Here is an 11,572-nt window from a genome sequence, read left to right on the forward strand (position 1 = left end):
CCCCCCAGCGGCGGTGTCATTGTTCTCTGACGTCACGCAGAGGCCCCGCCCCTCGACCCCCATCCTGGCTCCCCGTCTCCGGCTCCTGGCGCCCGAGACCCAGCAGCCTCTAAAGCCCCGGCCGAGCAAGGCTCCCCCCGCGGCCCGGCCGGGGCTGCGCCCCCTTGCGCTCTCCCCAACTTGCCTTTGTTATTCCAGCTCCCTTCCTCGCCTCGCCTCCGACACCGCGGCGGATTGCAAAACGCGGAGCGCGGAACCGCCACCACACCTGGAATCCGAAGCCGGCGCCTGGCCGAAGCCTCCCCAGCTGGCGCGGGGAGGGGAGTGCGCGCGTGCGCGCGTGTTTGTGTTCAACCCCGGCTGCGCGGGCGCTGATTATGATCTGGGACTGAGGGTACAGCAGATCATGAGTAGGGGGGCTGAGGGGAAGGGGTATGGAAGAGGACGTGGAAGGATGTGTTTGTATGTGTACCTGAATGTGAGGATTTAGTGCACAGGGAGATGTTTTGTTTTTCGAGTGTATGTGGGTTTGTACAGTGGTGTGTGCGCGCTTGCCATGTACACGGGCATATTTGTGAGGGCAAGTGTACGTGTGTGTGGGTGCGTGTGCGTGTGGAAGCGTGTTAGTAATACTGAGTGTGGGTGCCAACGTGTGTCGTTTGGGTAGGAGTTTACGTGTGAGGGGCAGGCAGCGGACGTGAGCTGAAGTGGGTGCACACTTAGATGCTCTCAAGGGTGGGTCTGCCCGGGGAACCCCGCGAGCGGCTGTATCCAACTACACCTTGTGAGTGCCATCATTCTCCCCGACTCCTGGGACAGTGCACAGCCCTAAGCCGGAATCCTATGCCACCTCTCCCTCCTCGCCCGCCCACCCCAGCCCCCGCCGCCCACTGCCCGCTCACTTTGGGCCTGGGATGCTTCCCGCGGGGCCTTGGGGAATCCAAGCGCTTTTGGACCGCACAGAGTGCGGAGGACAGACCTTGCGCGCCGCATCTGCCCAGCGCTCCAGCCTCCTCCAACATTGCCCTTGGTGGGAGGGGGCGGAAGCCTCTGCTCCCCCCACCCGCCAGCCCTCGGGCTTTAGGAGCAACCCCAAAGCCTTCTCCAGCGGAAGGCTTTGGCAATCTCGTTAGCAACTCGCTCAGCCCTAATACTGGTACCTGACAGCTTTCGCAGCCCCGAGCGCACTCCTGTCGGGGGCGTGAGAGCAGAGCGGGGGACACCGGTGAGACTGGTGATTTCAGCCTCCTTCCCAGTGTGAACACATCTTAGGCTCAGCATTTGTCTCCTGCTCCAAACTTGCTGGGGCAGCTGGGGGAGAGGTCGCAGCTAGGGAGGGGGTGGGTGGGAGCGTCCAGGGAGCCGTGGAGGGAAGAGAGAGAAGGAGGTGAGTGGGAGTGGGGAGTGGGTGACGCAGGAAGCCTATCAGAGCCCTAGAGGGGAAAAAGCTTGGGGAGCGCCCAGACGGAGAAGCTCGGGAAAAGGGGAGAAAAAAAAGAGGGAAAGGAAAGGAAGAGAAAGGCGAAAAGAGACCGAGAGAAAGGCAAGACCGCAGAGAGCGCTAGGCAAGCCGAGCTGAGCGCTGGCGGCGGCGGCGGCTGCTCGGCGCTCCGCTCCTCCCTCCTCCCGCAGTTCCGCACCGGCTTTTGCGGCCGGCCGGCGGCGCGGGGCCCTTTGGAAATAGAATAGCCAATGTAATCTGACACTTCAACTTGCTCGGCTCCGGGCGAGTTGATTCACTTACTCACCCCCTAACGCCGAGTTCCTTTTCACTGTCTGTGGACATTAAAAAAGCGAGCGGCGGCGGGCGCCCGGGAGAGCGATCGGCCAGGCGGCGGGCGGCGAGCAGCGACCGGGCGGCCGAGCAAGCGAGCAGCGCCGGCGCAGCGCGGTGACCCCAGCCCCGGTCGGCGCGGAGCAGAAGCCGGCGCGGAGCCCATCTCGGCGCCCTCGCAGCTCCTCCCGGCCGGAGCCGGCCCTGCCGGGCAGCGGTGGCTGTGGCAGAGGCGCGTCCTCCAGCGGCAGCAGCGGCGCTCGCAGCACCGGGTAAGTTTGGGGCCAGACCCGGGCGTCCGCTGGTCCCAGGCCTTCCTCCCGCTCCCCGTGTACTCCTGGGGTGCGATCGTGGAGCTCCTGGTGCTGGGGCTTTTTCCCTTTTAGGGTCCGCTGGGACCTGGCGAGCCGGGCGAGTGCCCGGCGGCCAAGCTCGGCTGCGCTCTTCTTGGCGACCGGGGACCGAGGCCCAAGCGACCGGGGAATGCCCGGCTGCGCGGAGCCGGCTTGGTCTGCGCGCGGGGTTCGGGGCTCTTCGGGTGTGCGGGGCGTGAGTGCAGTTGTGCGCGCGCGGACCTGGTGCCCGCCTCCTGCCGGCGCGCCTGCAACCCTGGTTCCGTACACCCGGGGGCCGGGCAGGACCAGGATTCGGGAAGGGAGGGAGAGAAGGACCGGGGTAGGATCACCTCGGTCTCCCTCCTTTCCTTTGGAAAGACGCGAAGTTGTGCGCCTGTGTGTAGAAGAGCCGCCCGGGAAGGCGCCGGATTTCGGGGCGGCAAGGGGTGGTGGTGTTAAGTTGTGCATCTGAATTTCCAGGGGAAACACACACTTTTGTAAATGGGAGTGGGGGGCGCGGTTAAGTTGTTTGTGTGCGAATTGCCCGGGGAGACGCGGTGCACCGTACTAGCGGGGAACACCAAGGGGTGTGTGAAGGGTCTTCCGGTAGATCTTTAGAAACCCGGGGAGCCCTTCAGGCCAAAGCCTGGATGGGGCTGCCCCAACCAGGAGGGGAGCCCAGGGGGAAGATGAGCGTGTGTGTGCGCGCGCGCGTTGCAAATACGAAAGTAATTTCCCCGTGTTCTTTCTTCCTCTCCGTCTCCGGCGGCGGCGGCCCCGGGGGAGTGGGAGGCCGGCCGGGGCGGAGGTTGGGGGGCCGGGCCGGGGCTGGGGCTGGAGCTGGGGTGGAGGGCGGGCTCTGGAAGCTTGTTTCACATTCCTGGCGTCTAGGCTGGGGGGAAAACAGTGGGGAGCGCAGCCTCGGCGTCTAGGGCGCGGGCAGCGGGCTTGCGTCGCCCCCTCGCCAGGGACATCTGTCCAGGAAGCCAGCCGGGCGAGGAGAGGGCGCGGTGCGGAGGGCAGGCTCCCCGCCCCGGAGCAGCGGGGGCGCGGGCTAGGGGCAGCCGCCTTCCCGGCCATTGTGCGCCAGCAGATTTTCACGGGAGACTGCCCCGGAGCCGCCGGAGAAGGCCGGGAGCCGGCCTCAGCCCCGGGTTTAAAAGACACTCCAGGAATGTAAACAACCCGAGCCCGAGGGCGGGCGGGCGGGGGCGCGCCAGGGCTGCCGGCCGGGGCCCCCCACCCCTCCCCGGGGGACAGCCCGACGGCAGGGCCGCCCAGCCCGACCCCTCTACCTACCACAAACTTTTTTCTCCCTTGCCTTCCCTTCCCACCTCGCTCCTCCAGCAGGGCACGGAGTGAGGGCCTCTCCGCGGGCGAGGACCCAGGGCGCCTGGCACCCGGCGCCTGACCCTGGAGGGCTGGCGGCCGGGCCCCTGCTTGGGTGTCCAGGGCCCCGGCTGGCTGCCTGAGAGCCGCAAGCTTCCTGGGCAGGCAGTGCCGGAGTAACTGGGGCTCTGAAAGCCTGCCCGCCTGCCTCCCTCCCGCTGCTTCTTCCCCCGCTCTCCCCCTTCTCCTCCCCCCCGACTGCTTTTCCAATGCCCTGACATGAGGGAGGAAGATTTAACTTGGCAGCCCAAACAAATGTTCTCTCAGAGGTCCTCCAAGAAGCTGGCGGCTGGGCTGGCAGGGTGAGGGCACTGCTCGGCCAGCCTTTTTCTTCCTTCTTGCTCTGCCATGGCCATTTGAAGCCCCCTGGGTGGACAGCCCAGGGCATGAGAGAGTAGGGCCCAACCCTTACTGATTTAGAAGGGCAGGGGAAAGCGGCTTCTGGAAGCCCCTGGCTTAGCGTTGGGCAGGAGCTGCCTGGAGCTGCCTCCTGGTGCCAAGGGTTTTCTGGAGGATTTTCTTGAGCAACAGTTTGTCTCCTTGCCGCAACCCCGGGAACAGGGCCTGGTAGACCAGAGGGTTAACCAGTGCCGTCCCCTCCTCCCTCGTGGGTGTGAGGACAGGCTGGTTACACAGGGCAGGGCAGGAGGCCAGAGGCTGTTCCCAGAGGTGCCTGGGTTTGCTTATTATTGTTTCTTGAAGGTAGAGATAAAGAGGCAGGCGCTATAGCTGGAGAATGGGCAGCCTGGCTAGTGATGAATTCTGACTGGCCTTTGCTGCCATTTGTAGTATGGTCCCGGGAGTTTAAAAGTTGCTCTCAGGGAAGTTTAGATGAGGGAGTAAGCCAGTAACTTTCTCTGTCCTGGCTGCTTTCTGAGGGAGTCCAGACTGGGGGAAATTCCTGGTTTCTCACTTGCTCGCTGCCTGGCCCTCGTGGCCTGGTTCAAGAATGCCCCGAGCCTTGTGCTGACCTTTCTGTCTTCAGGTTGAAGATACTGAGGCACCAGCATCAAACAAAAGACATATTGAAAGCCGCAGAGCACGTGTGACTTTGGGGCCAAGGGAAAGCATTTGGAGGGCGAGGGTGTTTTCTTCTGAGTTTTATGTTTTTGGTTGGGTTTTGCTTTACCCAACAGGACAGAAACATCTCTTGGTCCCAAGTCAGGAGGTTATGAAATGTTGTTTTCACCTGTAAATCCTAGAACTTTAGACTTCGGAGTTGGTGCTAGTGGTGGCCTGGATGGGATGATGCAGGGGGGCGGGAGCAGTAGGGAGTTTTCAAGAGTTTTAAATGGTTTGGGGGTTGGGATTTTCAGTCATTCAGGGTATGGCTCACAGAGAAGAGTTGGGAATAAGTAATTGCTGGACTTACGGGAAACTTTAATAACTAGTCCTCTCTCTGCTAAAAAGGATTGCTGGCTTCTTTATGGGGGACAAAATGTCCCTTTTTCCTCCTAAGGAAAGGGAGAGGAGGAGGAGCCTCATTCCCTTCTCAGCCAGGAGCAAAGAAAGGTCCAGAGACTTGGGCTTTTCCTCTATCTGTCTCTCTCTCTCTGTTCTCCCCCCTGCCACCCCCCCTCACTCCTCTAGTGACAGCACTATCTCCATCCCTGATCCCCAGAGACGTGCCTCAGCCTAGGACAGGTGTCCGCCTTCAATGGAAAATTGCAGAGACGAGGACCCCACTAAGAGCAGCAGACTCCACTTTTTTCCTGATTGACAGAGATGGGGGTGGGTAAAGAAGGTAGACACTTGGCAGCCTGCTGTGTCCTGAGAGTTTTTTCATCGGAGCCCCCGTGTGTGTGAAGTTCTGAGTTCTCTGGCATTGGCCAGCATCCAACAGGCAGCCGTGACCCTCGTCTCACGTGAGATGTTGCTCTAAGGAATTCAGGCACCAACAAGTTAATTTCCGGAAGCTTCTCTGGGCACTCTGTCACAGAACCAGGAAGCAGGGCCTGCCAGGTTCTGACTGAGTCCCATACGTTTTCATTCATAACTTCGCTCCCCAGGGCCCTAGCCTGGCTCCTATCACCACCTCATCTTTATGAGGCTCCTTGGGTTTTGTGTGGACAACAAAGGCTGGGCTGCTGTAATTACCCTGAACCCTGCTGCAGCCTTGCCTGGTGACTGCTCTGACCTCTCAGCAGGACACAGTGGCCTCTGTCCACGCCCTTGGGCGGAGGTGGAGGGCGGCTCTTTATCCCTAGAGCTCTGCCCTGATGACAGGGGGGGGCAAAGCCTGCCTAGGCTAGAAGCTCCAGGGGTGATCCTGAGGTTGGACCCTGTGGCCTCAGGGAAGATGAGAGTCTGAGAAAACCAGTGCTAAGCACAGGCTCTGAGGAAAGAGTCCAGAAACCTGTCAGGATTATGCAAACATTTCCTATCACCTAAGGAGATAGGGGAGAGGTGTCAGGACGCTGTAGCTGGCTGGCTGGCTGCCTCAGGCTCATAGCCTTACTCAGCTGGGCCTCAGTTTCCACATCTGTAAAATGGGTCCAAAGGCAGGACCACCCCACCCCCAACTCTGATCCCACATGGTTGCTGTGAGGATGAGGCAGATATGGGTGTGAAATCCCTGGACGTGTGTCCTCTGAAGGCCTGGCAGGCTGCGGGTGCAAAATGGATGGAGCACCAAAGGATTAAATTGGAGGTGTTAGACGCATTTGCCAGATACTACTCTCCCATCCAAGCCTCCTGGAAGCTTATTGTCCAGCTTTGGCTTGCATGCTCCCCATGACAGGGGGTTCACCACCTCTGGGCAGCTTCTGCCTTTAATGGATAGCTCTGACTGTTGGCATGCTCAGCTGCTTGCCTGCTGGAAATCAACCCCTCCTGACCCTTGCTGGGCTTAAGGAACTAGGGGTTCTCCAGACCACAGACTCACACTTTGCTGAATGATCCCAGATTCAATACCAGTGCCCAGGTAGGCCACACTTCCCTGGGGCAAGAGGACACCTTTCAGTTGGCTGCCTCAGCCCTTGTTGGGAGTGACCTGTGGGGAGCAGAGGAGAGTCTGTCTTAGGGGCTCACTGTCACTTGTCTGCATGCCAGCTCTGCCTCCTGGCACTTGCCTTGGATCGGGTAAAAGAAAGGAGATGTGTAGCAGGGAGTGGGGTCAGGTCAGGGCCCCAGCACTGCTGCTGAAGATACTTCCTGAGAGTCCCCAGTATGAGGACCGTGGCCTGCGAGAGACCCTGAAATGAGTAAGACAGTTCCTGTTCCTTAGGAGCTTCCAGTCCAGCAAGGGCAGGAAGATCAGTCCAAATAAATAATTAACCACCACCGGCTGGCTGCCTGCCATGGGCGCATGATGACAGTAATAACCACAGCCCCTCGCCTTTGTACGGCACTTGGTGGATTAAGAAGTGCTGTCCAACTTTGCCTAACTCCAAGAGCAGTGGCGGAAGCTAGCTGCTATTTAGAATCAGCCCCATTAGCAGAGAAGAAAACCGAGGTTCATGGTGGTGAAATGACCCCTGCACAGCCAGGACTCAATGTCCTGGCCTTACAGATGCCAGGCGGGCTGGTGCCTTCCCAGAGTACCAATCAGGCAGGGACAAGGGTGCAGAAATCCATGTGGACCTCCAGTATGGGGAACTGGGGACTGAGGTTAAGTAGGAGGAGGTGTGCCCAGGAGGGGTTGTGGAGGCTCACTGGCCCCCCACTTTCGCAGCACATGGCCCACGCCCTGAGCAACTACACCCTTTTCTTAGGGCACAGTGTCTTACAGCCAGAGCTTGCTCTGAGCCCCAGATCCTGCCATGGCTGCCCAGGGCACACATGTCTGTGCATGGGGCTTCACCCCCATCCCTGGCCCTGGAGCAGGAAGCAGAGATGTTTCCAGGCCCCAGATCCCCATGCGGACCAAGGCTCTTCCCTGGGCTGTGATGGTTTCTATAGATACAGACATTGACTCAGCCTGCCCCTCCTCTGGCTGAGTCAGTCCCCAAGCTGTGTGGGGTAACCGCCCTGTGGGGGCCCTTGGATTCCTTCTGCCCCTTCGCACTGCCCTCCTGCTGACCAGGCCTCTGCACTGAGTTTTCTGGAGCCCATCTGAGTGCCATCCCAGGACCAGGCTGCAGGTGGCAGGGGTCCAGAGCAGGGAGCAGTCGGGCAGCTGAGCTGGCGGCTCCCCAGGAAGCCTGGCCCAGCCTGGCACACCTGCACAGGTAATGACTGTGGCCCAGGAGGGCCCCAGGCCCCGCCTGTCAGGCCCAGCTGCTGGGGTTACTGTGGATCGTGCTGGGGGAGGCCGGGGTGTCTGAGCTAATTAGATTTCTTAGATTTCAATGCTCCCCTAATCCTGTTAGCCCGGCTGTAATTGTAACCACTCGAAGATTTCAGCCGTGGCAGGCTGTTGAGGACAGACGGTGTGGGGACTCCACTTAGCCCCAGCCCCCAGCCTTAGCCAGCCGGCTGGGGACTGGGGCCTCCCTTCCCAGGTCTCCAGGGTGGGGGCCTGAGTGATGTAGGTGATGTGCTTTTCCACAGAATCTGAGCATCGTGGACTGTCAGAGCAGCTGTGGCCTTAGATATCATCTCGCTAAAAGTCTTCACTATGCCAGTAGGGAAACTGAGGCCTACAGAGGGGTAGGGACTGGCCCAGTGCCTGGATGGCTGGTAGTGTCAGGGTGGCAGGGACTTTTGCTCTGACTGTGTAATCTTTGTACCTGCAGACTTCAGGGCAGGTCTGGAATTGTCCACGGGCTAGTAAACCCTCTGGAGAAGTCTACTTTATTTGGGACTTTTTGTCTCAAAGCTGACTCCCTAGTTGGCATTCCCTATACACAGACACAGTGCCGTTGCCTCCGCTGGTCAGGATTTCTGCTGAGGACTCAGGCCTGCCTTTCCCAGGCTCCCAGACCACAGGGCCTTTCTCCTTCTTCTCCCACCCATCTATTCCGGATTCTTGATCTCTTGGAGGGTCCACCTCAATGCAGATTATAGCTTTGCCAGGAAGTGGCAGAGTTAATCTGAATGTCAGGGAGGGGGGTTATTTAAAATATAGTCTCTTTGTATTTTCAATGGCTCTTCTAAAATTATTTTGGAATTATTTTGATGTCTGGCTTAAATGGACACTGCACCCACTTTCTGTCCTTTCTCCTGCCCTGCCCCCATTTTCCTTGCCCGACAGGTCCAGTCATTCACCCACAGAGGTTGGCACTTGCGGAGGAGGGGGCGGTGGCTGGCAGTGATGCTTTCAGAACCCCTGCCTGGGAGGGTCCCACCCAGCAGTTACATCCTGTTCTCTTCTCTGTGGAGTGGGGAGAGGTATTTGAAACCTCTTCCTACTCTGCAATCTCCCTGCCCATGTGTTGCACCCCTAAGTATGTGTTGTAGAATTGAGGGGCCGTAAGGATTACTTGGTCTGTCTGTTCTTTTTTTCTGGCCCAGGAAACCCAACTATGGAAAGAAACAATTGTCTGTATCCAAAGACAACAGCGAATTAATGGCAGACCCAAGCTTGGAACCCTCTCTCTAGCCCATTAGTTCGTTAAACATTTATTGAGCACCTGTTGTTGGCCTGGTGCAGTCCGGCTAGCCACCCTTTGGTGCTCAGAAATGAGTGATGTTCCATCTTTGAGTTGGGAGGGGCCAGATGAACCCAAGGAGGACATTTTCTGTCTTGACCCTCAGATCCTACACAGCTAGGGAAGGATATGGCAGTGAGCCCCAACCCAGCAGCATATTTCTTGAAAGGTAATAATAGGTTGGTTGCATTGGAGGTTTGAAGGGAGTAAAACAGAAACTCTTTAGGGAGAGTACAAGACTTCTCGTCTGCCCAGGCCTGTTTAGGCCAAGGAGATGGGTGACTTCTTCTGCCTCCAGTCCCCCAGTCCCTCCCGGCCCTCTGCAGGCTGACTTTTGTTCTTTGAAGGACTAATGGTCTGCTCTCCTGTTCCTGCTGACACTTCCTCTGTGGATGGAGAAGCAGGGAGGGAGCCTGCTCACTCCGCCCTGGGAGTCACCTGTGTCACCTCGGGACAAGGAAGCAGACCCAGGTGCCGGGAAGTCACCCTGTGCACAGGTTCCTGTCCAAACTCCCATCCTGCTCCCTGGTAGACCGTGGCCAAAGCTGGGAAGCAGGGCACCCGGCTCGGCCCAAGCAGCACTCCGACTGAGGGACAGTTAGGGCATAGCAGCCTCTGGGGGAAGGGTCCCGAAACTTTTGGCATTTGCAGGTGGGGAGGGCCCTCCCACTTTTGGCATTTGCAGGTGGGGACCTCCCAGGGTCCCTGTCCCACCTTCGCATTTTGCAGTGGGGAAACCCAAAGTCCAGAGAGGTGAAGGGGCTGGCCACATGTCACACCGTGAGGTGGATCCCCTGCACCAAGGTGTCTAACTGAGTGCGGCTGAGTGTTCTGAGTGGGGAGGGGTGAAATTTCCTTATTGATGTCATTGTTTTGGTGCTTCTGCTGTTTACGTCTTTAAAACAATTAACCCAAGTCTTGCATAAACATCCTAATACCCAGCATTTCCTGGGCAGCTCATTGGCTTTAGGCTCTTACACTGCCTGGGATCAACTCTCAGCTCCATCCTCTGTGACGTCTGTGACTTTGGGCAGCTCCATGTCTGCAAAACAGGCTCACTAGCAATATAAAAAGAGAACATGTGGCCTTTGCCTTAGGTTGAGAAGATGGAGCACAGGCAGGGTCTGGCACATAGTACATGCCCAAGACATGGCAGCCTCAGTCATTGTCACGACCGTTGCTCCCATGACACCTGGCCAGCTGTTAGCAGTGCATCACCACAAAGTGAACTACGAAGAGACTCAGGGGTGTTGCCCAAGGTTACCTGGTACCTCAGGGCCAACCAAGGCAGGCTTGGGATCCAGGTTTCCTGACACCAGGCCCCTGCCGTGGTCTACTGTCTCCCCTCTGGAGCAGGCAGGACTGCTGGGGCATCTCAGGGAGGCCCCGGTGATAACCATGGGACCTCATTCACCCTATCAGGGAAGCCTGTTCCCCTGGGAGAGGTGTTCCGAAGGTGGAGATTTACATCTGGGTTCCTGCCTCGGAACTTCGTCTTCCTTCCCTATAAATTGAGGTTACCAGTGATTGGATCATATATCCTGCAGACTCTTCCTGGGGCGGGGGTGGGGAGACAAGGAGAGGCAGGAGGGGCTGAGTCTCGTCAGCCGTCAACTTCTGTGCAGAATTGTGCGGGATGGTCACTGACTCTGGGACCCTAGGCCAGTCCTGGGCTCTGCTGAGCCTCAGTTTCCTCACCTGAAAATTGTGAGCTGAGACCACATCCAGGTTCCCAAAGTGGGTCCTCAGGGACACCAGTCCACAAAAGGAAGGACGTGGCAGAGCACAGCCTCTCCCGGGAAACCACCAGCCCCTTTGCCTCACCCAGGCTTTTCTAAGCCATAGGACACACCTCTCACTTCCCTTTTTAATGCAGAATAACTTGTGAAGACACCAGTGGAACCACCTGGTGAGGCTAGGTGGCTCCAGCTCGGACATCTAACATCTCAGCCAGTGGATGGTTTCCCTGTTGAAGAACTGCCTTCCCCAGGGGGTGTCCGTGGTGGGGAGCGTGAGGACAGAACCCCGCCAGCCTGTCTTCTCAGCAGTTCTACCTGATTTCCACCCCCTTCAAACCTGCAGGTCTGTCACTTTTGCTGGCCCCCTTTTCTTTTATTGTTACCAGACCACAAATCCGTTTGTGGTTGGGCAGGCCCCCAAAGCAAGGCCAGCTTGGCAGAGCGGTGGGACCCCTTCCGTGTCCCTGGAGATAGGCCTTGAAGACCTGCTGGCTGTGTGAGAGGAGGGGCCCTGTACCCAACCTGCAGGGGTGGTGAGCCTGCCTACACTCCTTGGCAATTAATGTGTTTTTCTGCAGAGGTGGTCCCCAGCTTTGTTCCAATTCTTGAATGAGTTTGAACAGCTGAAAGCAGTGTAAGAACCACAGCCTTCATCCGAGGGTCTAAAATTACACTGGCTCTGGACTCTTGAGAGTCCCTTGGACAGCAAGGAGATCCAACTAGTCAATCCTAAAGGAAATCAATCCTGAATATTCCTTGAAAGGACTGATGCTGAAGCTGAAACTCCAATACTTTGGCCACCTG

The 11,572-nt window shown here is 58.2% G+C and overlaps 1 long non-coding RNA gene across 4 annotated transcripts in view; it reads right to left on the minus strand.

The window, feature by feature from the left end:
* LOC139036074 (uncharacterized) overlaps positions 1-1,600 on the minus strand; it is a 345,733-nt gene extending 344,133 nt beyond the window's left edge. For all 4 annotated transcript variants that reach the window (XR_011488806.1, XR_011488805.1, XR_011488807.1 and 1 more), the window contains exons 1-2: positions 1,161-1,600; positions 185-388 (exon numbers count right to left, since the gene is read on the minus strand). This is a non-coding gene — a long non-coding RNA (uncharacterized lncRNA). The remainder of the gene's footprint in view (positions 1-184; positions 389-1,160) is intronic.
* Between the last annotated feature and the right edge of the window lie 9,972 nt (positions 1,601-11,572).

Source organism: Odocoileus virginianus, chromosome 7 (genome assembly GCF_023699985.2).
Source record: "Odocoileus virginianus isolate 20LAN1187 ecotype Illinois chromosome 7, Ovbor_1.2, whole genome shotgun sequence".
NCBI lineage: Eukaryota > Metazoa > Chordata > Mammalia > Artiodactyla > Cervidae > Odocoileus > Odocoileus virginianus.